This window comes from Diceros bicornis, chromosome 7 (assembly GCF_020826845.1).
Source record: "Diceros bicornis minor isolate mBicDic1 chromosome 7, mDicBic1.mat.cur, whole genome shotgun sequence".
In the NCBI taxonomy this organism is placed as follows: domain Eukaryota; kingdom Metazoa; phylum Chordata; class Mammalia; order Perissodactyla; family Rhinocerotidae; genus Diceros; species Diceros bicornis.
This window is the reverse complement of record NC_080746.1, coordinates 57,317,163-57,330,124: the sequence shown is the minus strand read 5'-3', so window position 1 is coordinate 57,330,124 and position 12,962 is coordinate 57,317,163. Positions and strand designations below refer to the sequence as shown.

General features: G+C 40.1%; 1 protein-coding gene across 6 annotated transcripts in view; it reads right to left on the bottom strand.

Annotated features, from left to right (window-relative positions):
• Positions 1–12,962, bottom strand: part of FAM168A (family with sequence similarity 168 member A) — a 180,274-nt gene that overhangs the window by 115,823 nt on the left and 51,489 nt on the right. For 4 of the 6 annotated variants that reach the window (XM_058545628.1, XM_058545632.1, XM_058545630.1 and 1 more), the window contains exon 1: positions 10,295–10,339. The exons of 1 other annotated variant lie outside the window; for it this stretch is intronic. The gene's annotated coding sequence lies outside the window, so the exon portion shown is untranslated. Of the gene's footprint in view, positions 1–10,294; positions 10,348–12,962 lie in introns of those variants that run through there. One more of the 6 variants, XM_058545629.1, reaches the window with a different exon arrangement.

The following is a 12,962-nucleotide window of genomic DNA, read 5'->3' as shown; positions in this document are numbered from 1 at the left end:
CATGTGCAACCTAGCCTATGAATGTTGTTTGTGGCTCTCAGTAAGAGCCATAAAGGAAGGAGCCCTTTGGCCCCCTCTCCAGGGCAGTCTGAATAACAGGACAGACATCCTGTACTCGTCTGTACCATTGTTGCAATACCTGTGGAACCCTCAAAGGGCCTGATCCTCAGGGACAAGAGAGCTGAGACACACCTACCCCTACCCACCTTCTGGCGATGAGCACTTGACCAAGCTAAAGGACCCCTTTTCCTCACCATTGAGCCCAGGGGCGGCAGGAGATAAAAATAAAGCTCTGCTCTTGTTTTTGCTCATATCTGATCATGACATTTGCTCTGGTGGCCAATAACAGCTCTTATTTTCATTTTTAGAACTAGGAAATTAGTCTTAACTGGATAAAACAACCACAGAACAGCCTCACTAGTAAGCAAAGAAAACCAAGGGAGCTTGCAGCTAATGCCTATGGATAAGAATGGTTTAATGGCAATAACAGTGGGGAAGGGGATAACCCAGTATTTGAAGTAAACTACTAGGGCACTGACTCATTGTGAGGCCTTCACTCTGGCTTGAATATTGTAGTTGGCAAATGAGAGCAAAGAATGATTCCCCAGCACTAAACAATGGGATTCCTCACTGAGAATAAAATTCTCATGCATGATGGATGAGCAATAAATCATTCTCAGAAGTGACCCAAAGAACTATCTGGGGCACGAGAAGTTTGGGAACACTAGAGTTCAACAAAGATGTCAAAAAGGGAATTCTCAGTGACATCAGCATGATGGCGGAGTGAGTTGTTTTCTTTGTCTCTCCCTTCTAAGTCAAAACTAAACAGACATCCATTAACCAGTAAAGGATTCCCTACATAGCACAACAGGATGCCTGAGAGATCCATGCAGTTATACACCTGAAGGTGGGTGGACTGGACCCCGGGGAAGTAGTTGAACTAGGGGAGTGGCCACCTCCCCCTCTCTGGCAGCAGCGATCCAGGTAGCCAATCCTCACACAGCGGCCAGCGCAACTGTAGGTGGAGGCGGGGGCAGCACAGCCACATGCAAATGCTTGCAGAGCAGCGGTAGCCCACCAGTGGGAGTGCCCACCATGCTGCAGTGGCCCAGCTGCACAAACACAGAGTGGCCGACTGGCACAACTATGAGCAGACAGGCCGAGAACAGAAAAAACAGCCCCAGCCCTCTCAACAGTGGCAGGGGGAATCTGTGAAGAAGCAACAGGAACCACAGCAGAACTGGTGACCTAGCCCCCAGTGGTGGCAACCCCAACACCAGCTCCACCAGCAGCGGGGGCTGTATACAAGTCTCTGGGTCCCCAGGCTCTCACCAGCAACAGTGACACCCATGAATCCAGCACCTCTGCCAGCGGTGCAACCAGTACCCCAAACAGCAGCACAGATGGTGCAAGGGACTGCAGAGTCCGAGCCCACAGACAGCCAGTGGAGGAACACAAGACCCTGGTGACCAGAACCAAAGTAACCAAAGCTGTACCCAAATAAGAAAAAGTGATTACTACCACAAATATGCCAGCAGAGGATCAATTCATCAAACACCATGAGGAACTAGAGTAACACTGCAGAGCAGAAGGAAAATGACAATTCTCCAGAAACCAAACCTGAAGTCACAGAAGACTACAATCTAACTGACAGACAATTCAAAATAGCTAGTATAAAGAAACTCAATGAGTTACAAGAAAACTCAGAAAGACACTTCAGTGAGCTCAGGAATAAAATTAATGAACAGAAGGAATACCTCACCATAGACACTGAAGCTCTAAAAAAAAAGAAACAGAAATTCTGGATATGAAGAACATAATTAATGAGATTAAAAGTAATGTAGAAATAAAAAAAAATAGAGTAGACCTTATGGAACAGAGAATTAGTGACCTCAAAGATAGGAACCTAGAAATGCTTCAGGTGGAGGGGGAGAGAGAACTAAGATTTTTTTTTAAAACTGAAGAAATTCTTTGAGAAATATCCAACTCAATTAGGAAAAGTAACATAAAGATTATAGGTATCCCAGAGGAAGAAGTGAGGGAGAAAGGAGTAGAGAGATTGTTCAGAGAAATAATAGCTGAGAACCTCCCCAACCTGGGGAAGGAACTGGACATACAAGTACATGAAGCCAACAGAACTCCTAATTATATCCATGCAAAAAGACCTTTTTCAAGGCATATAATTTTAAAACTGCCAAAAGCCAATGACAAAAAGGGAATTCTCAAGGAAGCTAAAATTGCAGCTTAGGAAAGAAGGAATCCTACTTTGCTACAGAAGCAAAAAAAACAAAGTAGTGGAGCAATAGTTTGCATTCAAGTTCTCTGATTCCCAAACCTAGGCTGTGACTTCCCTTTCTTATGACAGGGGTATTTTGTCAGGGGCCAACAATCAATTTTTAACCCCCCCCAAAAAATACAGGTCCATGCAATTTCTATAAAAGAGCTATCCTTAGCCCATCCGAAGAAAAAAAAAATGGACATGGCTACCAAGTTGGCATTTCAGAAAGCAGTTTTATGGTAATTTATTACTCCAGCATCAGCTACTCAGGAACTGGGTCATTAGGACTCTTGTTTGCTATGTCAGGCACTTTGCAGTGTCCCACATACAGAGGCTGTAATGACCAATATAAAAAATACTGAGAGGGCTCTGTTGGCAGCACCAGCTTTCACTTATATGAACATCAGCAGCAAACACTCCAAGGCAGGTTGGAACAGAAAGGGCAGTGGTGAGAGTCTGAGAGCCAGAGCTGGAGACTCAGCTTCCCTAGTTAGCCATTCTAGAACCTTGGCCTCCTAAGTCTCTGGGCCCTATTTCCATGTATAGTAATAACCCTTTACTTCATGTGTATGTAGTACCATAAGGCTTACAACAAAAAAGCAGCAGTCCCCTATCTTACTCCTGATTTCTACTTCCCAAAGGCACTCACTGTCAACTTTTAGCTCTTTTTCTTAGTACTTCTCGTTTTATTTCCAAAAAACATGCTTACACTGGCTTTTTTTTTCAATTTTAGTCACTATTTATCATCTTTATGTTATGAGGATTTGCTCTTTTATATCATGATCATCACCCCCACAACCACCCACACACAGGTACACATACTTCCCTTCCACCAACATAGTCACATCACAATTTTTAGCTAAATTAATATTTAGGATATGCCCATACCATGGACTACTATTCAGCAATCAAAAGGAATAAACAATTGATACACACAACCACTTGGATGGATCTCAACGGCATTATGGCTGAGTGAAAAAAAGTCACACACTGTATGATTCTACTTATATATTTATCTTGAAATGACAAAATTATACAGATGGAAAACAAATTAGTGGTTGCCAGGAATTAGGGATGGGGGATGTTGTGACTATAAAGGGGTAGTATGAGGGATATTTTGTAGTAATGGAATATTCTATATCTTCATTGCAGTGGTGGTTATACAAATCTACACATGTGATAAAATGGAACAGAACTATATACACACATTGCACCAATGTCATTTTCCTGCTGTTGATACTGTACCATTGTTACACAAGATCTAACCACTGGGGAAAACTGGGTAAAGGGTATATAGGACCTCTCTGTACTATCTTTGCAACTTTCTGTAAATCTATAATTATTTCAAAATAAAATGTTTTTTTAAATTAATACTCAGGGTTTACATTATTATAGTGATTTTCACAGCTAAGCCACATAGTGTATTATGACTGCACTGCCTTTCTTAGCTAGAATTCTACTTTTTCCTAGAATTAACAGTTGCCTCATTTTTAATTTGCTTGGTTTTAATGTCCTTTTCCCCAATTTTGCAAAACTTTAAGACTCCAAAAACCTTTAAGGCTCCTTTTAATATGATCAAACATGTCAGATAATTTACTGGTTTCATTTTATCTTTTCTTTAAAACATCCCTCTTGGAGACCTCCAACCTCTTGTTATTCCAATCTGGTAACTCTCTCTAGGCCTCCTGCACAGCTGTGGCCCTGGAATACCCCTAAACCATCATTTTGGAGTTTCTACTCACTTTTCTCTTCTATGTTAGATTCCCCCATTTCCTGGATCCATGCCTTCCTCTTTCTTTCCTAGCTCATTATGATATATCAAATTACTAAGTTTCCTGAGACAGCATACATGGGAAATAAACCTTTTAAGATGCCGCATGTCTGAACGTCTTTTCTCCCCTACCTTTATATTTGATTGTTAGTTTTGACTGGGTATAGAATTCTAGGTTGAAAAATCATTTCCTTTCAGAATGTAAGGCAATTCCTCCACTTTCTTCTGGCTTCCAATATAGCTTTTGAGAAGTCCAATGCCTTTGTATATGACTTGTTAATTCCCTCTGGAAGCTTCTACGATATGTTCATTCTACCCAGTGTTCTGACATTTCATGATGATGTGTTTCTTTTCTTAGTCATTGTACTGAGCACTTGATGAGGTTTTCAATCTAAACATACATGTACTTAAGTTCTGGGAAATTATACTATTATTTTGATGATTTCCTTCACTCTATAATCCAACACCTAACTATTAGGAGACCCAGAGATCTAAAGGGAAGAAACTGGAGGAATTGGAGAGAAGTAAAACATCAAAAATAATTAAATCACTTTTCTTAAATTTAAATAACTTTTACATTTAAATAAATCTTAAACTGATCTTCTAATTTATTTCTTTAATCTCCTATTTTCTACTTCTTTGTTTCTATTCTTTCTTTATGTCCGCTATACTTTTAGGTGTCCAAAAGTTCTTTCTTGTTCTCTATTCCTTTTTTTTATAGGACCTTACTCTTGTTTCACTGAGGCAATATCTTTCCTGATCTGAGTTTTTTCAAATTTTCTTTTGCTCCCTCTTGTGCTCTCCCCCCACCCCAACCTTTTTTTTGGGGGTGAGGTTTCTTTTTTTTTTTTTTTTTTGGATGTTTTAATAGTTTTTAACATTGTGAAATTTTGGGTTGTACATTTATGTTTGTCCATCACCATATATATGACTCCCTTCACCCCTTGTGCCCACCCCCCACCCCCATTGCCCCTGGTAACCACAATACAGTTTTCTCTGTCCATGTGTTGGTTTATATTCCACATATGAGTAAGATCATACAGTGTTTGTCTTTCTCCTTATGGCTTACTTCACTTAACATAATACCCTCCAGGCCCATCCATGTTGTTGCAAATGGGACGATTTTGTCTTCTTTTTACGGCTGAGTAGTATTCCATTGTATATATATACCACATTTTCTTGATCCAATCATCAGTCGAGGGACACTTAGGTTGCTTCCACTTCTTGGCTATGGTGAATAATGCTGCGATGAACATAGGGGTGCATAAGCCTCTTTGGATTGTTGATTTCAGGTGCGTTGGATAGATTCCCAGTAGTGGGATGGCTGGATCATAGGACATCTCTATTTTTAATTCTTTGAGGAATCTCCATACCGTTTTCCATAGAGGCTGCACCAGTTTGCATTCCCACTAGCTGTGTATGAGGGTTCCTGTTTCTCCATATCCTCTCCAACATTTGTTGTTTTTTGTCTTGGTGATTATAGCCATTCTAATGGGCGTGAGGTGATATCTCAGTGTTGTTTTGATTTGCATTTCCCTGATGATTAATGATGTTGAACATCTTTTCATGTGCCTATTGGCCATCTGTATATCTTCTTTGAAGAAGTGTCTGTACATTTCCTCTGCCCATTTTTTGATTGCGTTATTTGTTTTTTTGTTGTTCAGTTGTGTGAGTTCTTTATATATTATGGAGATCAACCCCTTGTCAGATGTATGTTTTGCAAATATTCTCTCCCAGCTGGTGGGTTGTCTGTTCATCTTGATTCTGGTTTCGTTTGTCTTGTAGAAGTTCTTTAATCCGATAAAGTCCCACTTGTTTATTTTTTCTTTAGTTTCCCTCGTCTGGGTAGGCATGTCATCTGAAAAGATTCCTTTATGACCAATGTCAAATAGTGTGTTGCCTATATTTTTTTCTATGAGTTTGATAGTTTCAGGTCTCACCTTCAGGTCTTTGATCCATTTTGGGTTAATTTTTGTGAATGGCGATAGCAGATGGTCCACTTTCATTCTTTTGCATGTGGCTGTCCAGTTTTCCCAACGCCATTTATTGAAGAGACTTTCCTTTCTCCATTGTATGTTCTTAGCTCCTTTGTTGAAAATTAGCTGTCCGTATATGTGTGGTTTTATTTCTGGGCTTTCAATTCTGTTCCATTGATCTGTGTGTCTGTTTTTGTACCAGTACCATGCTGTTTTGATTACTATTGCTTTATAGTATGTTTTGAAGTCAGGGATTGTGATGCCTCCTGCTTTGTTCTTTTTTCTTAGGATTGCTTTAGCTATTCGGGGTCTTTTGTTGCCCCATATGAATTTTAGTATTCTTTTTTCTATTTCCGTGAAGAATGTCATTGGGATTCTGATTGGGATTGCATTGAATCTGTAGATTGCTTTATGTAATATAGACATTTTAACTATGTTTATTCTTCCAATCCACGTGCATGGGATATCTTTCCATTTCTTTATGTCATCATTGATTTCTTTCAATAATGTCTTGTAGTTCTCATTGTATAGGTCCTTCACCTCCTTGGTAAGATTTATTCCTAGGTATTTTATTCTTTTTGATGCAATTGTAAATGGTATTATCTTTTTGAGCTCTCTTTCTGTTAGTTCATTATTAGCATACAGAAATGCAACTGATTTTTGTAGATTGATTTTGTACCCTGAAACTTTGCTGTAGTTGTTGATTATTTCTAATAGTTTCCCAATGGATTCTTTAGGGTTTTCTATATATAAAATCATGTCATCTGCAAATAGTGAGAGTTTCACTTCTTCATTGCCTATTTGGATTCCTTTTATTCCTTTTTCTTGCCTGATTGCTCTGGCCAAAACCTCCAGTACTATGTTGAACAGGAGTGGTGAGAAAGGGCAGCCCTGGGGACTGGGGTTCCTTTTATCTGTTACTCACGTTAGAAGTCTTTCAAATATCAGGTGATCTTTGCCTATTCTTTCACATTCAGGAGTAAGACACACACAGATACGTTGCGTGAGCAGTAGGGCACATTAACTTTTAGGCTCCACTATAACAAGAGAAAATGTCAAACCAATTTTTTATTAGGGAGGCCCTCAAACGTCTGTGAGTCAGTTTCTCAGAAAGGAATCCCCCAATCCCTCATCTGAGGAGAATAAGCCTGACTACCTACATCTGGGAGCTAATAACTAGATGGAGATCTTCACTTAATCCCTGTTTTCACAATATCATCTCTCTTTTACTCTCAGCTAAATTTGGTATTCCCAAATACAAGGCCTCCCTAACTTTATTTCTCCAGAGAATAAACCTCCCATGTTCTGCTTAAATAGAGAAAAGATCTGAGGGTTTCACTGTTCTTTATATAACCTTTGAACTCTTGTTTTCAGCTCCACCTCTTAAGCTACCATTCAAGACGCCAAGAACCTCCAATATCTAGGGCTTTCTCAAGTTCTGTACCACAAATGGCTCTGTTCATATACACATCCCCTCTGGAGCCTTAGCTTTCCTCTTTCTCTAATCTGCTAAATCATTCAGCACTTGGGCCTCTTCTCCATCTTCTCCTATTCTCTTAGCCTTGTGAGTTAATACTAATTTTATTCCATTTCAATGGAGTTTTTAAAAGGAGATAAGATAAATGTTCGATTCATCTTATTTTAATCACAAGGCCCCTCATGAAGTTCTTGAAAGGACAAAAGACAGAAATAATATGAAAGTTCTTGGAAAACTTATAAATGTTCAGTAGTAGTGGCAGTGGATATTTTTCTCTCATCAGATTGGCAAAGATTGTAGACAGTGATAATATCCAGCGTTGCAAGGTCTGACAACATTCCCAGTGATAATCAAAAACCTAAAAATAAAAGGGCCTTCTTGCTCCTGAGTTCTAATTCTAACCCAACCATTGACTCACTATGTGACTCTGAACAAGTCACCTCCCCTCTCTGGGCCTCCATTTCCTCATTAGTTTTTTAAAAAACAAGAACAAACCAAAAATCATTAAGAGTATCTGACTTGCTTATCTCATAGGAGCGTTGTAAAGAAAAAAGCAACACTGGCCATGAAAGGACTTTGTAATCTTTATGGCTCAGTACAATCCTGTAGCATTTATGAGAAGGAAAACCAGAGACTATTCTCAAAAGTAAACTGCTTATTGTTGGCTAAACATCCTATGAAATAAACAGTTAATTTTCCTAAAGAACGGAAGAGAATTAAAAGGAAGAAATCTAGATTCTGGTTTTACCATATGACTTTAAACAAGTCCTCTAACCTTTATGTTTTGGCTTTTGAATATCTCTAAGGATTCCATACCTATGTGACAAAAAGAGAAATGAAACCCTCAAACTGAAACGAGTGGAATTCAAACTCGCCAGAGTCTCTTGCCTGAAGAGGCTAAGTACATCACAGCCCAGCTTTGCAGGGACATCCAGTTTACTGGTCCATAAAACATTTTCTACTGGCCAATCCTCCTTCTTGGCTTATACCAAAGAATTAGCAAAATAATAGCATGATCACAGCTCCTTAAAGGCCTCTGACAAACCCTCCTCAGTCTTGTGTACAAAACACTGGACCCAGAAATACAAGCTACTGGAAGTTTTGAACCACAGCTCAGCCTTTATATTCCACTTTCTCTATAGAGAACAACTTGGAATACCAACAACAGGACTACAACTTGGGAAAGAAACTCTCAGGGGAAACAACTCCATAGTTCTGTCTGGAAACATGAGGGTAGGAGAAAGAACACCAGCACATTGAGCAAAACTGTCTCTAAAGGAAATGACAAGAGTTCCCCACTGAAAGAATTAATCAATGAGTATTTATTAATCCTTGACACATCCCACAAGAACTGTCCTACCCTCAGGGATCTTTTCCTTCAGATCTCCTAAGAACAGTCAAAGCCACTTATTTAGCACTTAGCATACGCAAATACTATGTGCCAGGCACTCCACTAGACACTTCCATTTATACCAGCCAGTTTCTTTCTCAAATCAAACCCATTATTGAGGAATTACCACCTCCATTTTACAGATAAATAAAGTGAGGTTCAGAAAAATTAACAGACTTACCCAAAATCGTGGATCACCATTATTATCATTATTATTTGTCATTATTCTCATTTTAATGAGAAAACTGAGACTCAGACAGGACAAATAACTATTAAATTATTAACTAGGAGAATGGGGTTTTGCCAGGATGGTTCTGCTATTAAAGCCCATACAAATTCCACTACATCATCTTTCCTGTTCGGTGCTACAGCACAAAATGAAAGTAAGATTTCAACTCTAGTGAGCATACAGTTAAAAATAAATGACATGTTTATTTCTTCTTCAGTTCCTTCTAAAGAATAAATGTCATCACTTCTGAAAACCAGTTAAGCAGCAGCGTTTACTGCGAGGAAAATCAAAGAGGAAGGTAACTATTCTAAGATTGCCTAGTCAATGGTAGTACCAAAAGAAATTAAGGAAAGGTGACATTGGTCCAAGGGCTTCTCAGTGTCATGATGAAATCACACTCCCATGTCAGCCAATCTCAGTGGCCATCCCAGTGGATAATCACAAAATAACCAGCTGAATAATTTGATTAGCAAATCCTGACATTACTGGCTTCTTCCAATGCTTTTAATGGAAAGCTTTTCTTGTAACATTCTCTCTCTCAGGCCATATGCAATACTCCGACCCTTTAAGCAATGAGACAGGCATCAGGGTCCCCAACTCTGCCTGGCTGACAACCTGAGAAAGGAATAACTGACTCTCAATCCTAAATAATTTACTTACAGGCTTTGTGTGTGCTGGCCCAGAAGCAACAAACACACCAGCCTCATAAATTTTGCTTCTCAGTAATAATTAAGTGGTCTATCTAGTTTCAGGCCCCAGAAGAGAAAGGAAACCTGAAGGAGCAAGAGAAGAGAGGCTTAACGTTGCAGGGAATGCATCAGAACTCTTTTGTGAGCTGCAACTGTGGGATTAAAAAAAAAGAATACCCGGCTGCCAGATAGAGAGCGCTTCACAAATCAGATGTCTGAAGCTCAGGCTCAAATTGGCTTATTTAAAAGGCCAATTATTAGCAAACACTGTCATTACAGCCTTGCAAGAGCTGCTATTCTGCTCTGTTCTTACTTGCTCAGCCCCAAATGGCCAGAAAGAGAAAGCAATTCCACAGATTTCTACCGCCATCAGCTAACAAACTCTGTGCTTGTCCTCATAAACTGGGAGAAAGGGAGAGAGTGTTGCTCTGTTCAAATTTTAGAACAGCCAAACCTGTGCTCACATCACAGCTTTGCCACTTACCAGCTGTGTAACTTTGGTCAAGTCCCTCAACTTTTCTGAGCCTGTTTCTCCATCTGTAAAATGGGAATAATACAATGGGCTGTAGGGATGAAATGAACTAAACTGCACATGACACATAATATGTTAGCCTCCTCAGCCTTCTGAGGAATATACTTATATACAAAGTACCTACCCTATATTTCAGATTGTCACCCTTTGGGAAAGGGGATATGCTTAATTTCATAGATTATATGAATATACATATATATATTTTTAGGAATATTGGCCCTGAGCTAACATCTGTTGCCAATCTTCCTCTTTTTTTTTTATCCACCAAAGCCCCCAGTACATAGTTGTATATCCTAGTTGTAGGTCCTTCTAGTTCTTCTATGAGGGAAGCCACCTCAGCATGGCTTGATGAGCGGTGAGCAGGTTCGTGCCCAGGATCTGAACCGGCGAACCCTGGGCCGCTGACACGAAACGCACAAACTTAACTACTATGCCACTGGGCTGGCCCCATAGACTATACGAATATTAACAGGAGAATGCCCTGTCTGTCCTCACTCTAGCATCCAACGCAAGCTATGCACATGACAGGCTCATGATAAATGGCATTCAGCAAGGTTTTAACTTTTAGGAAGCAGGCCTAGCTCCAATCCCTTCCAAGATAATCAGACTTAAGGCAACCTAGAGAAACACCTAATTTTCCCTATTTTACAGAGAATTTCCTTCATTCAAACAGTATTTATTGAGCAACCCTTTAGTGCCAGGCCCCTTCTAGGGCAATGCAGATACAGAGACAAACATGACACTACCGAGTTCATGGTACAATGAGGAAGACAAACAAATATTGAAACAGATTATTACAATACAGAAATTATTAATTTTTGCCTTATAGCTCCAAACCAATTCTTCATTGCCCTGCTCTGCGATACTAGACTGGACTCTACAGACTACATTTCTCCCTTTCTAGCTGGTTCATGTCAGGTTCTGCCAATAGAGGGTGCTAGAAAGAGACTAAGAGACTAAGGGAGAAAGAAGGGACTTTTTCCAGTATTTGGTTTTTCTACAAGGCAGCGAGTAGATCAGTGGTGCAGGGGTCGTGGTAGATTTCAATACCATGGCTCTCCAGGTTCTGAGGCAAGCGCCCTCCATCCAGTTTCTTCTTCACCACAGCAACATGGAGCACATTCCTAGGACTGCCATATACTCTCCTCAGAGGACTGAATCTCAGCCTTGTGGAGCTCTCTTTTCTTTTTTTCTTTCTTTCTTTTTTTCTTTTTTGGTGAGGAATCCATTGCCAATCCTCCTCTTTTTGCTTGAGGAAGATTGGCCTTGAGCTAACATCTGTGCCAATCTTCCTCTATTTTGTATGTGGGACACTGCCACAGCATGGCTTGATGAGTGATATGTAGGCCCACACCCAGGATCTGAACCTGCGAATCCAGCGCGCGAACTTAAACACTACACAACCAGGCCGGCCCCTGAAGGAGCTCTCTTTTCTTAAGCTTCTAAGTCCCTTCCTTGCTTGCTTTTCCCTCAGTCCTAGGGATGGTAGTCGTTTTCCAGAGTTACTACCTCTATTACACCTTAGAGTTCTCTTTTATGTCTTTTAGTAGTTAACCGCATTTTACCTAGTTAACAATTCTTTACATTAAATTTTACCTGTTCAAATTATTGGTGTAGCTTATATCTCTTCAACTGGTCCCTGACTGCTGCAAGTAGGATAAATGCTTTGATACTAGTCATGGAGTCTAATCTTCATATTTTACAGATAAGAAAACTGCAGTTTCAAAGATTGGAAGTGACCTGCCCAAGGTCACACAGTGGTAGAACTGGAACTCGAACTCCTGTATCCTGACTCAGCAGACATGTACCAAACACTTATTCTGTATCTGGGTTTTATGTTGGCTACTGAAAACACAAGAGATGAACTCCATACCAAATCCCTGCCCTCAGGGGGCCCACTATCTAGTCCGGGCAACAGACACTAAAAAGAGAGATCTAGGGCAGGGTGACAAGTACCAAGACAAAAAGAAAAGGAATCACTAGCTCTGGGAGTATCAGAGAAGGCTTCCTATAGGGTCTCATTTCACCACACTTTACTCCCTAAACTGAAGGATTCCTGAGCTGAATAGAAGGTTAAACAGCCTCAAAATAAACCTATAACTAAGGCTTAAAAAATGCAAGTAACCAAACAATAAACTTCCACCCTGGACATAATCAGAAATAGCACTACTGGCAAATCCTTCTAGAATAGTAAGCAATACAGAAACAAATTATGATGAACACTTGTCAGTATTAACTTAGGAGGCAATTGCACTGGCTTACAAAGGGCAACAGGAGTTTGGAGAAGAGACGTATCAGGTATCAGCCTGGAAAGCTTTTTAGAAGAAAGTATAATTGTACTAAGCTCTGAAGAAAGGCTAGCAAGACTGGAGAGGAGATGGAGCCTGTCTCAGAGAACACTTGCATATGAGGAAGAATATACATATGGAGACCAGAAGCTGGCACAGCGTTAATAGGAAGAGGCCTTGAGGGCCCTACCCCAGAGACGAGGCCTAGTTTACCTTACTCTCTAGTTCTAGCTGAATTAAGTTTTCCACTGCTTCCCTCAGACAACAAACTCTTTCATATTTCTGAGATTTTTGCACATACTGTTCCCTCTGCCTACAATGCCCTTCATTTG